Raw genomic sequence first — 25,792 nt, 5'->3', positions numbered from 1 at the left:
GTCTTCTCAAAAATATTTTAATAAAATCTGTTCTGGCCAAAATAGCAGGAATGAACAATTCGGATTCAAATGGATAATGTGTGATCCGGCCTCTAGGTGACAGCTTAATTTCAGCTGGTAACATCCTCATCCCGGGTCAGAAATCTGCCCAACACCGAGCCATGGATAAACAAGAACTTCATCCAGCATACACCAAAGACATCCTGTCTGGTTCTGTCCAGAAACTCTACACCTTAGCCAATGACCCCCTTCCCCAGGACAAACTCAACCACATGCAAACCTCAAAGTCCTCCTTGACATTGAGTGAAGCTTCAAACCCCACATTCAGTCTGTGGCAGGTCCACTCATTTCTATCTCTGAAATATCGCTTGCCTCCTGCAATGCCTGTGAAACCCTCGTTCCTACCTTTGACTTTTCCAGCACTATCATTGCTGGCATCTGGAACTCCACCCTCTGCAAACTCTAACGGATCCAGAATTCTGTAATAAGTCCGTTTAACCTGTCAGGACAGTCCTTGACCACCGTTGCTGACTTCCCTTCTCCCAGTGGGCTGATTTTGCGAACCCTTATCCTCGTTTGCAGATCTCCCCTTGCTGTCACTCCAGCCTTTCTCTGCACCATCTTTCAGCATTATGTGCTAACCTGTTCTTCTGAATCGAAATCCCTCCAGTATCCCTCACAGGAACAGGCCATTCGGCCCTCCAAGCCTGCGCCGATCTTGATGCCTGTCTAAACTAAAACCTTCCGCACTTCCGGGGCCCATATCTTTTATTTTTTTTAATTTTATTTATTTTTTTATATATATCCCTCTATTCCCACCCTATTCATATATTTGTCTAAATGCCTCTTAAACGTCGCTATCGTACCTGCTTCCACCACCTCCCCCGGCAGCAAGTTCCAGGCACTCACCACCCTCTGTGTAAAGAACTTGCCTCACACATCCCCTCTAAACGTTGCCCCTCGCACCTTAAACCTATGCCCCCGAGTAACTGACTCTTCCACCCTGGGAAAAAGCTTCTGACTATCCACTCTGTCCATGCTGCTCATAACTTTGTAAACCTCTATTATGTCGGCCCTCCACCTCCGTCGTTCCAGTGAAAACAATCCGAGTTTTTCCAACCTCTCCTCATAGCTAATGCCCTCCAGACCAGGCAATATCCTGGTAAACCTCCTCTGTACCCTCTCCAAAGCCTCCACATCCTTCTGGTAGTGTGGCGACCAGAATTGCACGCAATATTCTATGTGTGGCCTAACTAAGGTTCTGTACAGCTGCAACATGACTTGCCAAATTTTATACTCAAAGCATTTGCTTTGCTTCATATCTTCACACCTTCAAAAGTCACCTCAAAATCTACATTTCAAGCACACCTTTGGTTCTCTCCCAGAATCATCAGCAAATTGCTGTTCAGTGTCCATTCAGTCTCCTTAGTAAAGTGATTTGGAATGTTAAAGCTGCTGTTCACATTGATTCATCCCTACACTAGGACACAAGTCTATAAACTAGACTGACACTCCAGCAGAATTTTGAACGAGCATTGCAATTTCTGGATCTACCCTCTCCCTCAATTTTATATGTTCTAGACATTACACTCAGCCAGGCGTGCCAAAAAAAACTTTTCTTTTATTTGTTCTCAGGATCTGGATGTCACAGGAAAAGTCACATTAATTGCCCATCTCGAGTTGCCCTGAGAAGGTGCTGGTGGGCCTTCTTCTTGAACCAGTCCTTGTGCTGTTAGGAAATTCCAAGATTTTGACCCAGCAACGATAAAGGTGATGATTAGGAAATGCGTGCTAGATACAAGATTTTTTAATATGCATTAATATACAAGTGGATCGTCCATGTCATTGATTCATGGTGAGTCCGAGGACACATTTCTTGTATTTTAAACTGTCCCTTTTAAAGACAGAAAGTTCAATTGTAAAGTAATTGATCCCACACTTGTCCAAGAGGAATTCAGGTCAAAGGTACCGTTAGTTGGAGACAGGACTACAAAACTGTAGGACTGATTTTTATTTTTTTATTTTTATTTTAGAGATACAGTCTTATCCTGAGACTGTGACCCCATGTTCTGGATTCTCCAGCAAGGGGAAAAAGCCTCTTAGCATCTATCCTGTGAAGTAGAGCATGGCGACCCGACCCGAACCTGACGGGACCTGACGACATGTGTCGGGTTCGGGTCGGGTCGGCTCGCTCTTCCGGGTCCGGCATTCGGGGTCGGGATGGGATGGGCTGGGTCGGACACAGTGACAGCCAGGACGTCAAGGCGGGAAACACTCCGCACTAGTCTGCTGTGAGCGATTCCATCCAAGGTAGAGCACAAACCCTTCAATAAAGTTGATTATATTCCGGTGGTCGGGTCGGGTCAGGTCGGGCGCGGGAAAAAATGAAAGGACTCGGGCCAGGGTCAGGCTTGGATCGGATGTGGTTCTGTCGGGCCCGGGTCGGGTTTCATTTGCAGACCCGCGCAGGCCTTTGCTGTCAAGCCCCTTAAGAAGTTTATATGTTTCAAATTTCAAACCAAAGTGTCTGTCGGTATTTGGGAACTGAAGCCTGTCAAACAAAGCAGCTTTGGATGATCACTAGTGAAACCTGTTTTACAGGAGAACTGCTTAGAGGTCAGGGCTCTCGTCCTGGGTCGACTACCAGAATACATTGACCAGAAACAACCAATCGGATATTGGCTAGTCAGTGGTGCCTAAAGATGATACTTCCCCAGACAAGAGTCTCTGATACTTACTAACACATATTTTTTTAAAAGATGCCTACTTTTACTTCTGTGGCTCTCGCCACACACTATGGATATCTGTTTACTAATCTCTGACACATAGAATGGTTACAGCACAGAAGGAGGCCATTCAGCCCTTTGAGTCCGCACCAGCTTATCACTGCAATGGAGATAATGGATGCTGGAACACATAAACTAGTGTTCGACTGAATGCACTATTTATTTTCTTAATTGTGAACATCATGATGGCAATTTTGGTTGACTATTTTAGGCGCTAAAGTGGTGGCCAATGTGGGGTCTTAAGCTGTTAACTTCGAGCATGTTTAGCACAACACACTGCCTCAGCCCTGACAATTGTACAGTCTACCTCAAATTACCCAGGAAGGGTAATGTATCCCAAAAATTTGAGCAACAGGTGAGACTAGCTGTTTCCTGCTGCTACTATGCAGTAGCAACACGTGTGGTGTTCACCACTAACAGGATGCTGCCGTCAAGCCGAAAAGACGGCCTGCCTATCACACAAATGAATAATGTGATATATGAATTTTAATGCCAGTGAGATGCTAGGTATATAGGCCGTACGTCCCAAAGACTGGCAGATCGTATCAAACAACATGTCCCTTCTGCTGTTCACAACGGACAAGGTACAGGCCGTACCCAACCAGCCCGTGCTTGCAAACCTCAAAAACACATTGTCCAACATTAGATGTGATTCTGCAACTGGACAACATTTGCTAAATAATCCAGTGTGCTAAGACTGACGCTGACAACCAATTTAAGATTTTCAGTAGGGTTTGTAGTGTGGCGCATTTGCACGTACTGGAAGTTACATACATTAATACACAGGGCCCTGTTCTTTTCAGACAGAAAGAACACATTGCACCTGTTTCAGCTAAACAAAATAAGTGACAACCATTCGCTGGTTCATTCCTCAGGGCAATGCCTTGACTAATAAGAGTCAAGCTGCTTGATTTAAATTTCAAACAAAGCTGAGCAGGTAATTGTCAGTCACCGTAAACTAGTGCATTCTCCATGGCGACACCTCTACCAATCAGAGTTCACTTGCCAACCAATCAGCACTCTCCTATAAATTGATGAGAACTTCCACTCTTATGCTGTTAGTCCCGCTGTAGAAACTCTTGAAAAAGTTACACCTTGTTGAATGAGGTGTGTGGATTTTTAACAGCGTACTAACTTCATAATTACTGTTAATCACCCTCACTGGCCCGAAAAGCTAATTTTATATTTGTGAAATATCAAATTTCTCCTTCATGATAAAAAAAATCCACTTTTTAATTTTTTTTTTAGAAGTTTATCTTTATTTTAGCTTCTATCTTAATCCACTCATAATCATTTATTTTTCTGTCTGAAAATTTAAATTAAAAGTGAAGGATATTAAGTGCTTTTAACTTCCTGACTTGCTGTCTGTGAGAATACTTCTATGTGTTTGGCTGCTTACCCGGTTTGCTGACATCACTGGACACCAGGAGATCCCCTTGACTTGGTGCCAGATTTAAACACCTCTTGGGAAAGAGGAAATCCACAGCACAGAGATCGCTAGAACTTTGTGGGCAGCTTTCTTCAGTGGTGAGTGCTATTGCTTCATCCTGACTGCAAAATCCAACCCGATGTATTTGGTGCAATGAAACAGGGTACGGTAGCATAGTGGTTACATTACTGGGCTAGTAATCCAGAGCCTTGTACTAATGATCCAGAGACAGGAGTTCAAATCTCACCACAGCAGCTGGGGAAATTAAAATCACTTAATCAATAAATCTGGAATTAAAAAGTTAGTTCAATAATGGTGACTGTGAAACAACCGAATTGTTGCAAAAGCCCATTTGGTTCATTGATGTCCTGCAGAGAAGGAAATCTGCCGTCGTTACCCGGTCTGGCCTACACGTGACTCCAGACCCACAGCAATGTGGTTGACAATTAACTGCCCTCTGAAATGGCCTAGCAAGCCACTTAGTATTCTAAAAGGCAGCTGCCTTCTTCAGTGACACCCAAGTAACTGAATTTAAAAAAAACTATTAAGAGTTAATGGTTCAAAATTAATATTGGCAAATTCTAGTGACCAAACATTTAATGTCTCCTTATGACATTACTCTGTTTACTATTTGATATTAGCCTTTTTTTAATCTGTCCTGTTAAAACAGCAGACTGTGGAATGTTATAATATCATTTTAAGCTAACGTTGACTGCCAACAATAATTTTTCGGCTAACGTTTTTATTTCTCCATTTCCTCCCAGTGTATTACCTCTACTGACCTCTGGTGGTAAAACAGGAATTAACATGTCCCATTATTTAAATGCAGTTTCATACCCTTATGCCAGATGGAAAGTGCATCTGTGCCAAGGTCCAGTGTAAAATGTAACTTTGCAAGTGAAAGCATGTTATATTCAATTCTGCCGGGTACAGTAGACTATAGGTTATGGCGCTGGACTAGCAGCTTGTATTTCAAATCCCACGTTTAGCAAGTTACGAAATTGAATTCAATAAATCTGGTACATTGCGAGCTCCAACAGAAGTAAACATTGGGAGAGGTTGTAAGATAGGCCGTTGACTTGCTGTCGCCCATTTTATACTATTGCACTGAGTTCAAATTGCCCCTCACTATCCCTTACCCTCTCGGGCCAGAGTTTAAATGCAACCCAGGCCAGATAGAATGAACATCTTTCTCTCACTATCAGTTTTCAGGCTGCTAGTTGACAAATATTTCAGTCAGTCTCAGCCCACTTTCTACTGATGTGAGTTCACAACATAAAACTGCATCAGCAAGGATTGAACTGCTGGTCTCACAAGGAGAGGCCAAGAGCATGAAAACAGCTGCAATATTCCCAGCCAGAAAGGACCTGATTGGCAAATTCCTCTACCAATCACGCCTGTGCTGAGCTGTAAGCGACTGGGATTGATTTTATGCATATTATTTGCATTAGTAACTACCTGCCACTCACTGCATTTTGATGGAGAAATAAGCCTGCTTTTATCAGGAGACATTGTTGTAGTCTTGGTCATGAGTTCTATTGGCTGTAATTTGTCTCTTTATGGACTACTGTTAAATAGACTCTGTAGACTGTTTGCTGTAGCGCACTGTTTAAATAGACTCTTGTTTGCTGTCAAATAGGCTGTTTGTTGCTGTAAGCCCTGCCTTGCCTCCAACCCATTGGCTGATACGGTGGTGTCAATAGACAATCTGATGAAAATGTCACACTAATGCAATCAGATCTTTTTTTTCCCTTCCTGAGGTAAGGGTCGCTGAAGTGACATTATGGAGGAGCTTTATCCAGCATTCATTTTGTGGATTATATATCCTTTGATGCTTGATGCAGACAGAAGAAAAATGAAAAGGACAAAATAAAATGCCTCATGAATATAAAGGGTGAAGGAATGCCATTAATTTTGAAAGAAAAAGAACTTGCATTTATATAGCAACTATCACTTACTCATAATGTACTAAAGTGCTTCACAGCCAAGGAAGTACATTTGAAGTCTTGCCACTGATGCAATGTAGGCAGATGTGTCAGCCAATTTACACACAGCAAGGTCCCACAAACAGTAATGAGATACATGACAAGATAATCTGTTTTTATTGGTGTAGGTTGAGGGGTAATTTTTGTCTACGACACTGGGAAAACTCGCCTGGTTTTGAGTGGAAGAATGTTCACTTAAAGGTTGCACTTCCAACCCTGCATCAACAGCCCTATGATTTTATTCGCTCCACCATTGGCAGCCATGCCTTTAGCTTCCGGAACTCTGGAATTCCCTCCCTAACCCTCTCCGCCTCTCTCTCCTCCTTTAAGATGTTCCTTAAAACCTATCTCTTTGACCAAGCTTTTGGTCACTTCCCCTAATATTGCCTCCTGTGGCTCGATGTCCCATTTTGCTTGATAATCGCTCTTGTGAAGCACCTTGGGACATTTTCTTTGTTAAAGTCTCTATAAATGCAAGTTATTATTGTTGGTGTCTAATCACTGCTCCTTTTCCTACCATCTCACCCACAACTTCAAACTTCCTTACGGACAATATCAGGTAGATTTTCTGTGTCCTGGCCCACTGCTGTTGCGTGTTGGATAATCTGCAGGCCTTTGTAGTGCACTGTCCATATAAATATAGTGGGACTGCAGTAGAAAGCCTAACAATTAGACTGCAGCTCAACATATCCAGGTTCCAACCTTCACCACCAGCTTCCAAATGGGAGATGGCTTTATTCACCTAAAACATGGTTCCCTAAATAAGAGGGTGTCATGGTTTGAGAATAAGGAACTCTCAGGTTGGTAATTTGCTTGGCTCTGGCATAGCTCTGCCAGGTGGCATGTGTATTGGAGCAAGGCAGGTGCACTGGGTAGAGGGAGGTGTACTGGTTCACCCAGCAGAAGGCACGATGCCCACCTGTAGATCCAGGTCTGTGTTGTTTTTATTTGACTTAGGAATGTAGGTAATGTAGGCAAGACTACATTATCATTGCCCATCCCTGCTTGTGCTGAGAAAGTGGTGGTGGGACATCTCCTTGGATTACTGCACTCCTTCAATGATGTTAGGTAGTGCACAGTGGCGCAGTGGTTAGCACTGCAGCCTCACAGCTCCAGGGACCCGGGTTCGATTCTGGGTACTGCCTGTGTGGAGTTTGCAAGTTCTCCCTGTGTCTGCGTGGGTTTTCTCCGGGTGCTCCGGTTTCCTCCCACAAGCCAAAAGACTTGCAGGTTGATAGGTAAATTGGACATTATAAATTGTCACTAGTATAGGTAGGTGGTAGGGAAATAAAGGGACAGGTGGGGATGTTTGGTAGGAATATGGGATTAGTGTAGGATTAGTATAAATGGGTGGTTGATGGTCGGCACAAACTAGGTGGGCTGAAGGGCCTGTTTCAGTGCTGTATCTCTAATCTAATCTAATCTAGGTCAGGAATTCCAGTTGTCCAACCCAGCAATGTAAAAGGAACAGCAAATGTTTGTCCAAGTCAGGATGGTGTGTGATTGGAGGTGGTGGCATTCCCATGACATTGCTGCTATTGATGGCAGTGGTTGCAGGGGAATAAAGTGTTGTTGAAGGAGCCTAGCAAAGCTAATAGAATATTATCGTTTATTGCCAGGGGAATTGAATACAAAAGTAGGGAGATTATGCTTCAGCTATACAGGGCATTGGTGAGACCACATCTGGAGTACTGTGTACAGTATTGGTCTCCTTATTTAAGGAAGGATGTAAATACTTTGGAAGCAGTTCAGAGAAGGTTTACTAGACTAATACCTGGAATGGGCGGGTTGCCTTATGAGGAAAGGTTGGACAGACTAGGCTTGTATCCACTGGAACTTAGGAGAGTAAGAGTTGACTTGATTGAAACATATAAGATCCTGAGTGGTCTTGACAGGGTGGATGTGGAAAGGATATTTCTGCTTGTGGGAGAATCTAGAACTAGGGGTCACTGTTTATAAATAGAGGGTTGTGAGTCTTTGGAATTCCCTTCCTCAAAAGGCAGTGGAAACAGAGACTTTGAATATTTTTAAGGCAGAGGTAGATAGATTCTTGATAGGCAAGGAGGTGAAAGGTTACCAGGGGTAAACGGAAATGTGGAATCAAGGTTACAATCAGATCATCCATGATCTTATTGAATGGCAGAGCAGGCTCGAGGGGCCGAGTGGCCTAGTCCTGCTCCTAATTTGTATGTTCGTGAGTTGCTGTATTAGGTCCTGGATATTGTGCATATTGCAGGCACATGTGGCACTGTTGGAGGGAAGATAAGACTTATCATTGTATATCTCCGTACCATCTCAAAGCCTTTACACAAATTTCTTTTTGAAATGCAGTCTGTTGAGAGATAGCAAACACGGCAGCCAATTTGTGCACAGCAAGCTCCCGCAAACAGAAACAAGATGAATAACCATTTAGTCTGTTTTTGGTGGTATTATTTAAACAAGAACGCCGGCCAGAACATGTTGCTCTTCTTCAGTGTCATGGAATCGTAAACATATCCACCTGAACCTTAATCAAATGCTATCAATTTCAACAATTCCTTCAGTTCGATGCTTAAGTCCTGGAATGGGTTTTGAATCCACAGCATTCTGCTTCAGGGATGAGTGTGTTATCTCCTAGTTTCAGTTCTGAGCCTGGCTCTTTACCTGAAACTTCTCCTCACTTATCTCTTCACAGACGCTTACAGATCTGTTGCATATTTCCAGTTTCCCGATATCACTTCACTGTTCCCAAATGTCATCGGGCTCTGCTGAGCTGAAGGTATGAGATTTTCCTTCAATAGAACACCAAGCAGTGTTGCAATATTCACCTTGATTGTAAACCCTCACCGCATTAGAGGGAATAGATACAAAGGCAGAGTAATCGCAAAGTCTCTACATTGATGTAACCAATAGTGCTTTAACTTGGTTGCACAAGCTGTGTTGTTGTGCACCAGTTAAATAGCCCAGAGACAAGTCAGAAATATATGGACCAGCCCAACCTAAGATGAGATATTGTTTCATTTTCCCAGTAAGAATGACACTAGTGAATGTGCTAGTGCATTTTCTTTTTACATAGTTTAAGAATATCTCCTGTTTTAATCTGCTTGATGATTTTCCTTTCACCGAACAGCAGTGAACATTCATCATCATGTAATTGCTACTTAATCCATTGAGTGGCAGCACTGATTGCCTTACTGGGGTATAGGCTTTTGTTACTCCTCATCCCCTTTTTTATTATTCATTCACAGGATGTGGGTGTCGCTGGTAAGACCAGCATTAATTGTCCATTCCCAATTGCTCTTGAGAAGATGGTGGTGAGCTGCCTTCTTAAAATACAACTGAGTGTCTTGCTGGGCCAGTTAAGAGTCAACCACATTGCTGTGGGTCTGGAGTTACATATAAACCAGACCAAGTAAAGACAACAGATTTCCTTTTCTACTCAAGGTCATCAGTGAACCAGATGTATTTTTATGATTATCTGGTAATTTCATTGTCACTAATACTGAGATTAGCTTTTTAATTCCAGATTAATTTAACTGACTGAAATTAAATTCCCAAGCACAGCAGGATTTGAACTCATGTCTCCAGATCATTAGTCTAAGCCTCTGGATTACTAGCCCAGTAACATAACCACTAGGCTAACGTACCCCTATTGTCTCTGGAAATCTAATTGCTCCTTTACAATTAATATATTCACCAAAGGATGTTAATTCTGGACTAGCTAGAATATTTAGCAACAACAACTTATATTTATATAGCGCCTTCAACAAAATAAAATGCCCCAAGGTACTTCACAGGAGCGAGCCCATTAATCATTGCATACCTCCATCCCAATACTTAGGTTTTTTTTTCTTTGGCCTCCTTATCTCGAGAGACAATGGGTAAGCGCCTGGAGGTGGTCAGTGGTTTGTGAAGCAGCACCTGGAGTGGCTATAAAGGCTCTTCCAGGCTCTTCCACAGGTGCTGCAGAAAAGTTTGATTGTCGGGGCTGTTACACAGTTGGCTCTCCCCTTGCACCACTGTCTTTTTTCCTGCCAACTGCTAAGTCTCTTCGACTCGCCACACTTTAGCCCCGCCTTTATGGCTGCCCGCCAGCTCTGGTGAACGCTGGCAACTGACTCCCACGACTTGTGATCAATGTCACAGGATTTCATGTCGCGTTTTCAGACGTCTTTAAAGCGGAGACATGGTCGGCCGATGGGTCTGATACCAGTGGCGTGCTCGCTGTACAATGTGTCTTTGGGGATCCTGCCATCTTCCATGCGGCTCACGTGGCCAAGCCATCTCAAGCGCCGCTGACTCAGTAGTGTGTACAGGCTGGGGATGTTGGCCGCCTCGAGGACTTCTGTGTTGAAGATACGGTCCTGCCACCTGATGCCAAGTATTCTCCGGAGGCAGCGAAGATGGAATGAATTGAGATGTCGTTCAGGTTATATTGCCAATATTTTCTGTAACAAAAGATTGGGAGTTCTCAAAAGCTTATGCAACTGTTGGGTTTTTGTTCTCTCAACTGATGCAATTCTTGCCTTCAACTTCAGTGCTTTTCTTGTCAATCATTCTAATCTGTGCCAGTTGCACTGTATTCTGCTCCTTCTAATATCAACACAAATTCGACTGTACGTTATAAGATGACGGAGACAAAATCAGGGATCTCAATTCCAACTGTATCATGTCCGTGTGAAAACACTGTTGTCTGTATAAAGAGAATCTGTTTTTAGTACAGAGCAGTGGTTTAAATGATCCTGCAAACAAGCCACCACAAAAAGTACCAGCTATTCATCATGAATTAATTAGACCAGGTACAAAAGCTTTAACAGAACATTTAAGAGATGTATTAATGTTGGCTGTGTCATCCTTTTAAAAATAGCCAAAAAAGTCTCCTTTGTAATGAAGATTAATGAAGAAATGAGAAGATTTGTAGACTGATTGATGTTCAACAATGATTATCTTGGCTGAGCATCCACAATTTCTCAACTGATCTGAATTGTAGACCATTAATAGCCTTTGCCAAGTAGTTTGTGCTTCTTTTAAAAGTTTAATAACCTGGGGTGGATTATGTGACAAGATAAAACTCTTTATTGTGACTGAGGTAACAAAGTTGTCATTGGAACCAAAGAGTAAGGTGTGAGGGGGGAGGGAGTAGGGGCGGTTGGAGACATTTCCAGTGATTTTCTTTGGCAAGCTGTTCCATCCTCCACCATTCCCTTGGGAGAAAAGAGAACAATACATGACATTAAAGTAAGGCATTTATCAGGTTCTTTTGATCCTTTCTAGATAAACACTCAGAATGGCTAACTCCCACTCCATCACCTGTGCTGGGCTCACTTTAGCTCCAGTAGAGTGAGGGAGAATCATGTTACCGCAGCTTTCAAATGAATAATGGTTCAAAACAAAGTAGCTCTGATATCAAAAGGACCTGGTAATGAATTGAGCAGAATTTGGGCCTCTGGAGATATTATACACTGTGACACCTAGAAAACCCAATACAAGTGTTTAAAAAGCATCGACAGACATTTTGGCTTCTTTACAGAGAAGGTGTTCATGAAAAAAGGTAGTTATAGTTTTATAATTCTTGCACAACGCATATGCTTAATCTTTTTCTGCAATGAAAGAACACTTACCTTCAATTTACAATGCAGTACCTCCCAAAAAAATCAATGCCCTGATTGCTAACCAGCCTTAGGAATTCTTTTCACAGATAATTCTCTCCCTGTTCCTTGTCAGATCCTTGCCCATCCTGTAAAGTATCCTAAGATGTTTAGTCATGTGGAATATATGCCATTAAAGTGAAAATGCTTGTTTATAAACGTAACAGAATGAACTCAGAAGACAGACGGACAGGTTCCTATGCATGGTAAACGTCTTGATCTATAGAAGGTAGGTCGGTCAATTGGACTAGCTACCAGTTACCGTGGGCTCCTGAAGTTTGCTTAATATCGCGCCCTCATGCATCAGGGAAGAATTTCCAAGAGTTTTCTTCTCCCTAAACTGTGTCAGCTTTGACTCAGTGGGAGCGTCCTTGCCCCTAAGTCAGATGTTTGCTCGTTGAAGTCCCACTCCAGATTCTCGAGCACATCATCCAAGCTAACATTTCTGAGCCTTTTTTCCAGACCAATCATAGAATTATACAGCACAGAAGGAGGCCATTCAGCCCACACTGACTTGGCCAACCTTTTGGAAGCACTATCTAGTTAGTTCCATTTCCCTGCCTATTCCCCATAGTCCTGAAAATTTTTCCCTTTAATTATCTATCCAATTCCTTTTTATTCCAGTCATTCATTGCACAGAGTCTACAGCACAGAGATAGTCCATTTGGACCAACTGGTCTATATTGGCGTTCATGCTTCTCAGGAGCTTCCTCCCACCCTTCTTCATCTAACCTTACCAGCATAATCTTTTATTCCTTTCGCCCTCCTGGGTTTATCTGGCTCCCCCTTAAATGCATCTCACATAACAATATGAAGATTATTAATAATTATTAATCAGAGTAATCTCTCTTCACGTTACCCTGTTGTCCAGCCTATATTCACTTTTTAATAAAGAAAGGCTTGCATTTATATAGCACCTTTCATAACCACCAGACATCCAATAGTGCTTTGAAGACAATGAGGCACTTTTGAAGTATAGTCACTGTTGTAAAGCAGGAAACACAGAAGCCAATTTGCACAAACATAATGACCAGATATTCTGTTTTCGTTATGTTGATTGAGGCGTAAATATTGACCAGGGATAACTGCCCTGCTCATCTTTTCCAGCAGATGCATGGGAACACCACCACCTGCAAGTTCCCCTCCAAGCCACACACCATCCTGACTTGGAACTATATCACCATTCCTTCACTGTCGCTGGGTCAAAATCCTGGAACTCCCTTCCTAACAGCACTGTGGGTGTACCTACCCCACACGGACTGCAGCGGTTCAAGAAGGCAGCTCACCACCACCTTCTCGAGGGTAATTAGGGATGGATAATAAATGCTAGCCCAGCCGGCGATGCCCACATCCCCCAAACAAATAAAAATATCCACCTGAGAGGGCAGACAGCACCTTGATTTATTGTCTCAGCCAAAGGGTGGCACCTCTGACAGTGCAGCACTCTCTCAGTACTGCATTGGAGTGTCGGCCTAGATTTTTGTGCTCGAGTCCTGGATTGGGACTTAGAACCCTCTGACTCAGAGGCAAGAGTCCTAACCACTGAGCCACAGCAGACCCTAAAATACCCATTTCCTATTAAAAAGATAATGCAGATTTAGCATTTTTACTGTTGGAAAGTAACTTATTCTATAGGCTCTCCGATCTCTTCCTAGCTGTGGGAGCCATTCCTGCATCTCTGTTCACCAGCTCCCTCAGCCAGTTAAATCTTAAATCATCAGCTTGGCCATTTCCTAAAATCAGAACTGTGACCCCAATTCGTTGATCTGATTTGCATAAAAGAAACTTCCCAGCTTGTCTCTTATCTATCATATTTATAATTTGAATACTTGAGGCCTGGTTCCCATAGCCTTCCCTTCGAAAGTGAAAAATGACTTCCTGAGCTTGTCCACACAGCTCAATATAAGCCTAATACACTTTCTGATGCAATTTATGTGTTTTTTTAACAGTTCCTTTGTTTTATGTGTCTTCCACGTTAGTTCAAATATCACAAAAGATTTATGGTGGTGAATGGGAATCTGAATGGATTTTCTACAAATCTCTTTTTGTACAGATTACTCTGTACATCTATTTTCTGCTTTCACTGGCCAGAATGAGAGATAGCAGATCAGACTTTCTACTGTGAACTGCCAATTGGAACAATGTGAATCAGGTCAGTAGCAGAAAATTGGAGGGAGTTCCATCTCCCCAGAACTCGCCCCACTTTGCAACTCAACATACCCTCTGTACAGTGGGGACTAATGATGCAAAATGTCAACCAATTTTCTTTTTAACAGATTCCTATAAGCATATAGGCTCCTACACGGCAACTGTTTGATGCTATATATCTTCCTGCCCCATTGCTGATAGCGAGGGGTTTCCCAGTGGAAATCCCACTATCTGAGGCATTTTGAAGCTTCGTGGGAGGCACTCCCTGCTGTTGGGATCTTCATAGCCTCACTTGGGTAGACAGTTGGTGCATACACAAGCTCCTCATCCTACAGGAAGCTGACACAGCAGATCCGATAGGAATGGCTGAGTCTGGGAAAAATTGGTGTCGCATGGAAATTAGTGCGAAATGGGCATCATGCTTGGAACGTCAGCCCGAATCTCGCTGGGAAACTGGGCCTCGGGCCTCGTCCGTCAGGCTTCTCAATGCAGTTTGCCAGTTGGGGCCTGGGGAAATTGGGCCAGATCTGATGCTGAGGCAGACCTCAGATAATATTTGGGACAGGGGTGGGGACGGATGGGGGTAGCGTCAATCCAAAGGGGGATATGCCCCTGTTAGCAATGTCCCACAGTATACTTGTGGACACCTGCTCCTCCCGGAACCACAGAAACCAAAGTATAAAGGAATGAACTTACTGTTTTGTGGGAAGTCTTCAGTAAAAACTGAGTGGAATTTATACAGTGATGATGTAGCATAATGTTCAAATCATAGTCAATATGATTAATATAGTAAATACCATTGGGTTTGCAATTCCCTCCTCTATCCTTAATCCCAATGCCTTTCAGAGACTTTCTGCAGTATGGATTGAGGCAACAACAACAATGAAAGCTTGCATTTATATAGCACCTTCAATGTAGTAAAACACTCCAAGATGCTTCACAGAAGGATAATCAAACAAAATTAGATACTGAACCACATAAGGAGATAGTAGGAGAGGCGACCAAAAGCTTGGTCAAAGAGGTAGGTAGTAAGGAACATCTTAAATGAGGGGAGAGAGAGAGGTGGACAGGTAGAGAGGCTTAAGGAGAGAATTCCAGAGTTTAGGGCCCAGGTAACTGAAGGCATAGCCGCCAATGGTGGAGCGATGAAAATCAGGAATGTGCAAGAGGCTGGTCTCAGAGGGTTGCAGGGCTGGATGAGGTTACAGAAATATGGAGGGGCGAGGCCATGGAGGGATTTGAAAACAAAGATGAGACTTTTACAATCAAGGCACTGCCGGATTGGAAGTCAATGTAGGTCAGCAAGCACAAGGGAGATGGGCGAACGGGACTTGGTGCAAGTTGGATAGGATTTTTTGGATGAGCACAAGTGTACAGAAGGTGGAAGGTGGGAAGCCGGTCAGGTGAGCATTGGAATAGTCGAGTCCAGGGGTAACAAAGGCTGGGATGAACTGAGGCAGGGAGACAGACAATGTTCAGGAGGTGGAAGTAGGTGATGGACAGGATATGGGGACAAGGTGAGTTGGAGCTTTGAAATCCCTTCCTGCTGTACCTTCTCTTTATCGCCATGAGATCTATAATGTGATTTGCATATACCTGCTATTTTCAATTCCAATACCTTACTTGTTACAATCATGGAAATATTTCTCTGTGTTGGTACAGAATTTTTTTGCATGTTCTTTAAAAAGTATGGTCGTCTGTAAGTCAGTACATTTCCTGTACTCATTTTGAATCATTGTCTTGCCCTCATTGTTTTGTCCTCTTCTTTGAATCATGCAGTTGTTCTGGGCTTCACATGCTCCGAGTTGTTGAGACAATGTTCATTATATTGCTGAGCTCTTTCCCACTGTATTGTATTTAGGAGCAGCCCTCAAGCATCATGATCATTGCTACATTTCCATTTTAAACAGTTGACAAGCAGACGCAGGCCAAATTATTAAAGGTTAGACATTACTGTTGCCAATATTAATGGGCAAATGTTTTATGTGTTTGTATAATTCTCTGTCCACTGTTTAAGTTGAGGCTTGAACTCATTTTAAATAAATTGCTTAACGCCTTCACTAAAACAGCAGATAAAGGAATTCACACACATAGCTTAAGGATTCATCCAATAACATCGAGGCCTCTGTTTGCGTTTGTTCAGCCATTGTTCAGAAGAGGATTCACGAACAGAAAAAAAACCTGCGCATTCTGCCGCTGGATTAACTAAACTTTTTGCTTCTGGTTTAAATAAGTTATTACCTTCCTGAGGTCTTTTTAAGGAACATTATTGCAGATACATCATGATTTGTTTGTGTTCCCATTACGGCTGATGAAGCTGCATTCATAAAAACCATGTATAACGTTGCCACTGCGTTAGCCATTTAACAATAACACTGACGAAAAGGGGCATTTGTCTTGTTTTTTGACGTAAGGGGCAAAATTTGTAAGGAAAGAGTAGGGGATTGGGAATAATTGGGTTTCAAAGAGCTGGCATAGGCATTATGAGATGAATGGTCTCCTGTGTTGAATCACTCCATGATTCTATGATTCTAAATTGTTAAATACATTCTCAACTATCCAGATGATCATCATTTATTTAGTAATTCTTTGGCTTTCATTACTGAACCGTTTTACTGCAAAATGGCGGTGTGTATACCTTGCTGGCTCGACAATTGCTACCTTTTGCAAATGCATCTCTTGCTGAGAGTTGTAGGTTCTCAGATTCAAACCACACATGAAAAGCCTCTGTCTTATTTTCAATCTTTCTGGAAAACATTTGACTGTTTTTGCATATGAAAAGAAAGTGCAAATTGAAAAAAAGCCGCAGCTACCCTGATTTGAAGGGCTTCTCCTACTTTCAATGGTTGAGTCTGGTCTTTTGAATATACAAAGCGACAGGTGATTCGCGCAGGTTCCGTGCACATGATACACATCTTCCATCAGCTAAACTACCCTACCAAAAAATGGTAGGTTCTTATCTACTGATATACAGTGAAGTATCCCATTATTTCTACCTGAGCAGGCTATTTCAGTACAGTGATTCCTTTAAAAAAAGGCACATCTCATTCAGCGGGATCAAATATTGAACATAACCATAAAAGCAACAGTGCCTATTAAAGTCCTTTTAACACACCCAGCCGTGATTAATATTTGTCTTTATGCACTGCCTCACAGATCACATGACATAGGAGCAAAAGAAAGCAACACAGAGATTCTTCCAACCAGACCTGCTACTGTGACTGCCAAGGGAAGATGGCAGCAATTGTTGGGAAGACAATCGCTTAATCTCTCTGAAGTGGCAAATTCTTCACCAACTCTCAAGGACATGGCACGTAATGAACGTAACAACCTTGCACAGAGAATTTTCTGTTGTGGTTGCCGAGGGTTTTGGAGGAAAAGGGCGGCTTCTTGTCAAATTCAAAATCAGCTCAGATGCTTAGCGGGGACTTCCCAGGACCAGCTTGAAATGCAATGTCAGGAAGATACGGGATCTTTGCACTTCAGTCAAGAACCAACAGCAGCAGACCATAAAGTGGAATGTAGTTCTGATGGTCATGCAGCAGATGGTAAAAGATCCATTGGAAGATCAGCAAGCTCAGTGTCTACAGTGCAAAGACTGAAACAGAAGAAGAAACTGACTCCCTTATCATCTTTACCACTCCAGAAATATGTGAATAAAAGCCACAGCAACAGCAATCATGATGAGGCTGCAGAAAGGTATTCTGGAATAAGCACAGAGGGTTTGCTCACACCTCCTGTGATCAACCTGATCCCACCTACTCCATCCAATGTGATCGATGATGATCAGTTTTTTAAGATAAACTCAGTGGAGGACAGTATCACAGGCAGTGAACGTGCAGTAAGTCCAGCAAGCCCAAAAACTGGAGATACTGGGAGCTGCGGAGCTGACCAGGATACAGAGACAGGAAGAAACTGTAGCACTTATGGAAACAACGTAAGCCACGTCGAGAGAGACACATCAGTGATGTCTTTTGGCACCTCTGTAAAATCAGATGTTTATCTGCTTAAAGATGTTACAAAATTAAACTCAGACAATGTTCCTTTTCAACATGAGTTAAAATCCAGTTGGAAACTAGAGGGAAGGATTAATTCAGAGGCTGAATCAAACACAGTGAGCCAGATTAATCTGTTACGAAATTATCAAGAGGCTCAATTTTCACAGTACCCAAGAAAAAGTAGGTATCAACGATATATTTAAGAATCTATTCAGAGACATGGTGCATAATCTCGAAACTTTGTTTAAGGTGCTTTTGTTACCTCTAGCCTTGATTATTCCAATGCACTCCTGGCCAGCATCCCTAGTGCTACCTTAAAAATTGTTGTTCTTTTGCTATTATCAAATTATAAGTTCTTTATATGCAATATATTGCTTTTTACTCGTGGGTAATGTTGTGCTTGACTCATGCATCACCCCAATCCAGCCATGCAATTCCAAAAGAACTCAGTTATTACCATTCTGATTAATTCTTTACATACTACATCTGGCTGGATTCAACTGGAGTAAATGAATCTAGCTTTCATTACAGCAATCTTTGTCCCCGTTGCCCATTCTAGGTGAAGATTCTGAGCTTCGCTGACATCACTGTCCTGCTGGAATAACAGGCCAATGGTGTTGTTATCACTGTCACTAAAAATGAGCAAAATGAAAAACTTATACTTAGAATCATGGAAAATCATCCGGGTTACAGTTTCTGAGTTCTCTAGGACTGATATATCTTGGAAGGACTCGTCAGTCGGTAGATCATCCATATGGATGGGTGGACATATCAGCCACAGTACAACTGGAGGTTGTATCCATAACTCCCAACAGACAGGTGATCGGAGAATTGGCAAGAAGCAGGGGGACTTCTGTCTACCAGTGTTGTGACCAGATTGACTAGTGAACTAACCAGTGTAGTGACCAGATTGACAAGTGAACTAAGCTGCTTCAAAGCGCGTTCAGCCAAATTGCATTCTATTAGTCAATACTGGCACGTCACTTTGCATCTGGGTACATTACAATGCTGGTGTCAGCTGTGGCTCAGTGGGTAACGCTCTTGCCTCTGAGTTAGAAGGTTGTTGGTTTATGTCCCCACTGCAGAGCCTGGAGCACATAATCTAGGCTGACACTCCCAGTGGAGAGCTGCATTGTCAGAGGTGCTGCCTTTTGGATGAAATTGCTAAACCAAGTCTGCCTCTGTCCTTTCAGGTAGTGTAAAATATCCCATTGCACTATTTGAAATAAAGCAGGGGAGTATTCTCAGTGTCCTAACGATCAATAATCCTTCAACTAACATCATCAAAACAGTCATTTATCTCATTACAGTTTATGGGAACTTGCTGTGTGCAAGTTGGCTGCTGTATTTCCCTACATTACAACAGTGATTATACTTCAAAAGTGTTTTATTGACTGCAAAGTGCTTGGACCATCCTCAGTTTATGAAATGCGATAATGCAAGTCCTTTCATGAAAAGGGCAATTTGGCTACTTCACTGTGGCCGACCGTGTGTTTGAGAGGTTGTAGGGTTATCATGTGACCCATCCCCTGGCCTCCCATTGGACACTCTCAGGTACAATCCAGGTCAGGACGTGTGGATAACCTCTAGTGAACCTGGTCAATTACACAGGTGTCAGGTCATCCCGCTGGTCAACCATTTGAGCACTGGATTGTGGGTTTTGTTGGCGCACTGTGTCTTTACCTTCCTCAGTCTTGCCATTATCCCCAACAAATACAATCTCTTCCTTGGAAATGCAGATGGAGCCTTGTGATGTCTATGTGGTTGTACACATTATGTAGATGTAACAAACACATGCATTTATATAGCACCTTTAACATAGTAAAATGTCCCAAGGAATATAAGTGACATTATTTAATACAGATCTTTTTTTACACAAAGCACGTTGCTGAAGACAAATCGCTGCTTAGTAACTGAGTTCGTTTTGGCACGGTGAACGATAATGAATGCTTAAAGTTACCTTGAATTTATAAGACATGACTGAATAATGTTGACAGTAAATGGTGATGTGGTACAGGTTTAGGATAGCAACCAGTATCTCACCCAACTGCCTCTTTTTCTCATGGGCCTCAATATTGGTTGTTGGCAGACTATTGAACCATGGAGATCATGACATACAACCCAGACCCTCAGTTTCCGCCCACTGGTGACCCCAAGGTGTTGATGGTGTGGAACTGGGCTGTACCATTGAAAGTCTGGGTGAGATGGCTTTTGTTTGAGATGGTAATTACCTGGCACTTATATGGCGCAAATGTTGCCTTCCGCTTTTCACGTCAGCATTCACCAGAAGCTGAGCTGGATCAGTGATGTGAACACTGTGTCTACAAGAGCAGGCTAGAAACTGGTTACTCTGTGATGTAAGACTGTCTTCCTGACCCCTCATAGCTTCTCCATCATCAGGAAAGCTCAATGGAGAGGGTGATGGAATACTCACCACCTGGCAGGATGGTTGCAGCTGCCACAACACTCAAGCTGCTCAATGCCATCTGTCCAAAGGGTTTTACTTGATTGGCCCAGTGTCCAGCACTGGCACAATGTGGCTTCAGTGTGTACAATATACAGGATCTACGACGGCAACTCTCCAAGGTTATTTTGACACTATCTCCTTCCCCAGTGACCTCTACCACAAAGTAGCAATGTTGGGGAAGCAGCAGCACTTCCAAGCCCTCCACTAAGTCCCAAAGCATCCTTGCTTGGACACACAGCACCATTCCTTCATCGTTACTGGGTCAACATCCTGAAATTCCCTATTAACACTGTCGTGGGAGCATCCTTATCACCAGGACTGTAGCAGTTCCAGGAGTAGGTGCAGTGCCACCTTCTCAGGGCAACTAGGAATGGGGAATACATGCCGGCCTAAGTTTATTAGATTAGATTAGAGATACAGCACTGAAACAGGCCCTTCGGCCCACCGAGTCTGTGCCGAACATCAACCACCCATTTATACTAATTCTACACTAATCCCATATTCCCAACAAACATCCCCACCTGTCCCTATATTTCCCTACCACCTACCTATACTGGTGACAATTTATAATGGCCAATTTACCTATCAACCTGCAAGTCTTTTGGCTTGTGGGAGGAAACCGGAGCACCCAGCGAAAACCCACGTGGTCACAGGGAGAACTTGCAAACTCCACACAGGCAGTACCCAGAATTGAACCCGGGTCCCTGGAACTGTGAGGCTGCGGTGCTAACCACTGCGCCACTGTGCTAAGAACATGATAAACGCTCGTGTAACGCTCAACATTCTACCATGTAATGTTCAATCTTAAGCCAGAAGACAAATTGATCATTTTGCTCACCGCCATTTCTCCGGGATTTCAGGGTGCCCTACACAGATCTTACGGCGAATGCTCATGAGAACCACTATCACAATTCAACACCTCACTGCCTAAACCACACTGCCTGGGGCAAGGGCCTGAAACATGCTCCTGCTAAAATGGCGCAGAGCACACGTGCCTCACGGATCTGATGAGTGCCACACTGCCTACATTTTAACCCTCACACACCCCACCTTTCATCGGAGGTCGGAGGGTTAAAATCGGGGCTTAGAAGATTTCTGCAGCGAGAAAAATACTGACACTCAGCCTAACATACTGTCCACTGATTGGATGACTTCCAGAGCAGAATTGTCATGAAGCTGATAAGAGTAGTTTGTACTGTACAATCTACAGATTCAATTGCTAGTCAACAGCTGTAATGAGCAAAAACAGAGCAAAATGTTGATAATAAAGAACATTTGCTCTGAGGATACTTTTATGGTAATTTTTTCAGTGCTGCAAGAGCACTTGAAAATACTTTAATTGGAAAAAGATTGCAGTTTTAATCAAAGGTTGCTTTACATATTGGGAGCTGGACCAAGACAACCCAAGCCCATTTCAATTGAGATTCACAAGCCTAGAAGTTATTGTTGGTGATAATCGCAAGCAGACACTTGCCCTGTTTGTATGACATTTCTCTGTCAGTCATTTTAATTTAGCTGCTATCTCCTTTTACTTTAAAGGTTAATACATTTTAATGTTCACACCTTTGCTAAAATAGTCAAAGGAAAGAATGTTGTACAAAAGGAAAGACTTGCATTTCTGTAACGCCTTTCACGACCTCAGGATGTCCCAAAGCATTTTACGGCTTATGATGTATCTTCGAAGTGTAGTCACTGTTTTCATATAGGAAACGCGGCAGGCAATTAATGCACAGCAAGCTCCCACAAACAGCAATGTGATAATCCATGACCAGATAATGCACTTTCAGTGATGTTGATTGAAGGATAAAGATTGGCCCAGGACACAAGCAACTTAAGCATTCATCTGCTAATATTCATTTCCAGACTCTACAATCCTTACACAGAGGACACCTTCAAACTATCTGCCTGGGTTCGTATCAGGCCAAGATCCAATCAGTAAATGGGCAGTCGACTGATTCAATGGTCTTCTGCATAGGGAGGGCAAAAGGTTAACTGGCACAGAAGGGAGGGGTGATAATTTTAACTTTTGGTGATCTTATAAAACAGGTGATGTCAGAGCAGCCACCCATTAAAAGCCTCTCCCAATTTTCGCTTGCTCAGGCCACTGGCTAAAATAGCAGACACCATCAGAGCCCTATCTGCATATTTAAAGAAGGACCCTGCAGGTTGTCCGATTGCCTGCTTAGAAGAGATGGTTAAAATGGAGCAGGATAATGCCTGTACATCTCCCAGACAATTTTAACTGCTCGTCCATCTAATTTCGATATATTCTACTTTCTTTTTGCAAGTGTATAATTTTTTTTAATTATAAAATTAAAATTAAAAAAATATTATATGTAACCAATTTGTAGAAATAAAATATTAGCTATTGAGCTGATACCATTGCCTGATAGGACAGTTCATTTTAGGACTGCCATTTCCCACATTAATTTCCCACAGTCTGGCCTATTAAGTTGCCAGTCATTTCTGCTTTGTATCATATTGCAGTCCAATCTCTCATTTTGAGTCTGACCACTGTAAATGGTAACCTTTCACTGCCTGTCTATTAGTCTGGCCCTGTGTTAAACTACTCACTGAGAAATCTGAAATTCAATTTTTGCTGTAAATATTTGAAATGTTTCTTTTCTCCCTCTGAGTCAATTAGAACATAATCTATATGGAGTCCAGGGTCTCAGGGACAAAAGTGGAAAATCAGTTATGCATTTATTACAAGTGCACCATGGATTAAGAGCTAGGGCTGGATTTCCATTATTGGAGGCGGGAAACAGGAACTGGGTCAGGTTTCAGGCCTGTGGGAAGCTGTTTCAGATTGCAACTTTCAAATGGGTAAGCCCTTAATTGGTAAATTATTTCTGTAAATGGTCTATCCCACAGAATTCTCACCGTTATCCGAGCTGGTCAATAACAGTCAACAGTCTCCACAAGTTTTGCGTACAACACTGATTCTGGCAGAGACGCATTGAGAGAAAGATAGCAAATAATCAACATATTTTGGCAAAACAGTTCTTATTCTGCATCAGCAGACTTATGGCAACTGTTTTAAATCTCTGCATAATGATATTTTTGGAACTTTTAAAATTCTCTGCGATGACACAATGGTTATTCAATATTTTAGAAAAATCCTAAAGAAATGTATAGAACCAGAAGCACACTCATGAAGTGTTTGAAATATAATGTTGCTTTTTTGTTTGCACATATGACACTAGCAGCATGGTTGTATTTATTGCTATTGGTTTTTTGGTCAACGTTCTGCAGAATTATTTTCTTTCAAAGAGGAATTCTTCACATTGCATATTTAGTCAAGGTAGCATGGGGATGTTGGGCCTTGAGGTGTTTGGATGAGAGTTCAGCCTGCAATCCACAGACTGTGGGCGTCATTTGGTCTTTTGTTGATCATGTAGTATGGGCAATGTCAGCTTGGACACCCCTTTGAAGTCAATGCAATGAATATTGCCCATTTTACACTATTGTTCAAAGTCAGAATTAGCGCCAGTGAGCTAGTTACCAGTCTTGGCCATGCTGTAATAAATAGGCAATGTGAAGGCGAGATGTTTCCCTCAGGGGCACAGAGAAAAACTCGGAGAAAGAATCACTGGGTGGTCTGGAGGAAAGCAGATCCCAGGTTTGCCCTTTGAACCCTCCTGCTAGGACACAAATCAGTGATCTGCTGGCACAATGGAAGAGGAACAGGGATGTACAATAAATCCCTTACAGTGTTTTCTTCATGGTAGACTTGCAGAATGATAATTGGAAGGATTAATATTACTCTGATCATAATCCATGCCTTCTCTTACATCACTAACCTAGTCTTCAATTTATTAAAATAATGAAATCTAATTGACTCCAATTTCCAACAGTTCTCTGAAAGGTTAGGAACACCAGACTTGAAATTGCTGGGGAAGGAGTCAGTTGTACAACAGGCAGCCAGAAGTGCTCCAGAACCCGGATCCAACAGCATTGTGACCCATCACCACAAATGGATAGGCTTATTAAAATGACATATATGTTATCAAAAGAATAAGAGTTTTACATGTGAGGCAGTGAAGCTTGTTAGAGTTTGTTAATTCCAGTCTGATCGCATTTTTTCTCACATTTGCACTAATCATTTCCCGCTCGCAAGTAATTTAATGGAGGAAAAGGAGATAATTTTACTCTGGCTTGCTTTAGGGGAACATATTCCACTAGGCACAAAGCACGGGAAATGAGAGCGGAGTAACTGATACGTCATGTCCCTGCCTCTTCGTTGCTTAGCATTTGGGAAGCTTCCCCCAAGAGAGTGGGAGGATGGGAGGGAGTTGAGTGCCATTTAACTGAGGTGAAATCTGGTCCCCACACTCCCATCTTATTTTCCACAATGTTAAACTGATCCCAGACACGGGGCTGTCCAATGAAACTTATCCTCGATGCCACCTTTGATTTGAGGATTTGAGGTGGGAGCAGGTAGCAATCCAAGGTGGCCTGAAAAGATAAGTCCTATCTTTGGGGCATCTTGGGATGTTATTTACATTCAAGGTGCCACCTAATTGCAAGTTAAGGTATGTCTTAAAATTACACTGGAAGGAATCCGGTGCAGGTGTCTTAAATGCACCAAAATACCAACCATCAGAAAATTGTCCCTCAATACTTTAAGGCAGCCAACCATAAAAGTCATAGTCCGTATTGAATATGATTCTCAAGCTGTTGGGATATGTGATTTAAGATCTTTAGGTAATATGCAAGGCAAGTCCTGGCAACATAGTGGGATCTTTCTGGCAGTAGTCTTCCCAAATTCCAAAAAAAACAATGCATCAAATGCACCAAAGGTTCTACCACTTGACTACTGACATTAAGTTGAGAAAACCCCTGAAATTAAAGTTCACAACATTGTGTTGCAGTTTGTTCTCCAGAACCAGGAGGTCAAACATCAACTCCACAGGTTAACTAGTGTGTTGATTCCATTAAAAAGTGGGTTCCCCCTTTATTTATACCTTTAGGCCTATAGGATGGGAGATCCAGTGATTAAATCGTCAAGCCTCAAACAGTGCACAGTCCATTGCTCTGTCTCTTATGGCCTCAGTCTGGTTCACCTTGTTCATAGTCCAAGGGGCTGGCATTATTCATACTACATATTTTAGCCTTATGTTGTGCATCACATGGTGCAGTCCACTGGGAATGTTGCAGTGGTATCCATGCCTGTGGTTAGTTACACAGATCTCCGACGATTATACCTCCAGCCTTAATTCAATTCTGCTGGAAACGGATGTAATTTGTTCAACTCAATGGCTGTTTTAATTAGAAAGAAATAACTTATACTCATTACTTACACTCTTTTCTAGAAAACTTCAACTTGGGCATCAATTTGTTGCAGTTCAC

This window comes from Heterodontus francisci, chromosome 13, assembly GCF_036365525.1.
Source record: "Heterodontus francisci isolate sHetFra1 chromosome 13, sHetFra1.hap1, whole genome shotgun sequence".
Taxonomy (NCBI): domain Eukaryota; kingdom Metazoa; phylum Chordata; class Chondrichthyes; order Heterodontiformes; family Heterodontidae; genus Heterodontus; species Heterodontus francisci.
This window is presented reverse-complemented; position numbering follows the sequence as displayed.